Here is a 1,272-nt window from a genome sequence, read left to right as displayed (position 1 = left end):
GGATTGCAGCTGAACTGCTCTTGGGTTTCGGATCACCAGGACAGGGTTGGTCTGACCTGGTTGTGCTCGATCCTGCCCAGTGAGGGTGAGAAAGCGTAGAGGATAGGGTACAAGCAGTGCTGGTTAGAGAATGTTACTCACGTCCCATGAATATCTCCCACTCAGTGAGATGACCCCAAACCCTTGGGGTTTCACACGTTGGCCTCACACATGGACAGAGCTGTGGGATGTGTGGGATGTGTGCAGGAATGAGTTGCATACCCCATTTTCTGCTCGTGTTTTATATCCCCAACTGTAGGCTGCTCTCTTGCATGAAGGCCTGGGCAAAGTCAGGACCCTCTATATCCTCTCCAACTGCTGTAGCAGAGATGGGAATGGGTCAGGCTGCCCCCAGGCCACGGTGGGTACCTCTGGTACACCACTGCATCAGGGAGCTGGGAACCCTGGCTCCAACCTGTACCAACTTCCTTGTCTGCTTTGCTGGGTCCAGGCACCAGTGCGGGCAGGGAGAAGGGAGAGAAGATGAACTCTGCTTCCCCTGCCAGGCCTGGGATTGGGGCTGTACTCCTGCCACCCACCAGATGTCAGGGGAGTAGAGGGCAGCTCTTCTGGAGGGGTTGAGGCTACTATCCTGGGGCCCCAGGTCTACTGCCCTGGGGGATGTGGGATCAGTGTCCAGGGAGATCTGGGACCACCTTCCAGGGGGATGTGGGGCCACTCTCCAAGCTCATAGGGCTGCTGTCTGGGGATATGTGGGTTCACTGTCCTTGGGTGATCTGGAGCCACTGAAATAAAGGATGTGGGGCCACTGTCCGGGGGGATGTGGGGCCATGGGGCTATTTTCCTCGGGGATGTGGTGCTGCTGTCCCAGGCTCATTGGGCTTGTCTTGTCCCAGGGTTACTGTTCCCGTGTCCTGCGCTCCTGGGGCTGCGCGTTGTCACCAGGGGGATGCGGAGTTGCCGTCCCAGGCTGTGGAGCTGCAGTCCCGGGGCGCTGGGAGCCCCTCAGGGTTCGGCCACGTCCCCCGCGGTCCCGGGGATGCCCAGGAAGGAGCAGCCCGGCGCAGAGGCCGGCGGGCCCTTTAAGAAAGTCGAAGGCCGAAAGTTCATCAAAGTTGAGAAACTTTTTCGTGGAAAGGAGAGGGAAAAAATAATTAAAATAACTCGAGCCCAAGAACAAAAAAAAAGCCCCGCACCCCCCCCGGGAGGGGGGGCGGGCCGGTCCGGGATTGGCGCGGGCGGCCCGGGGGGCGGCCCCGGGCGGGCGGGGCG

Source organism: Heliangelus exortis, chromosome 11, assembly GCF_036169615.1.
Source record: "Heliangelus exortis chromosome 11, bHelExo1.hap1, whole genome shotgun sequence".
NCBI lineage: Eukaryota > Metazoa > Chordata > Aves > Apodiformes > Trochilidae > Heliangelus > Heliangelus exortis.
Note: the sequence above shows the minus strand (reverse complement) of the source record.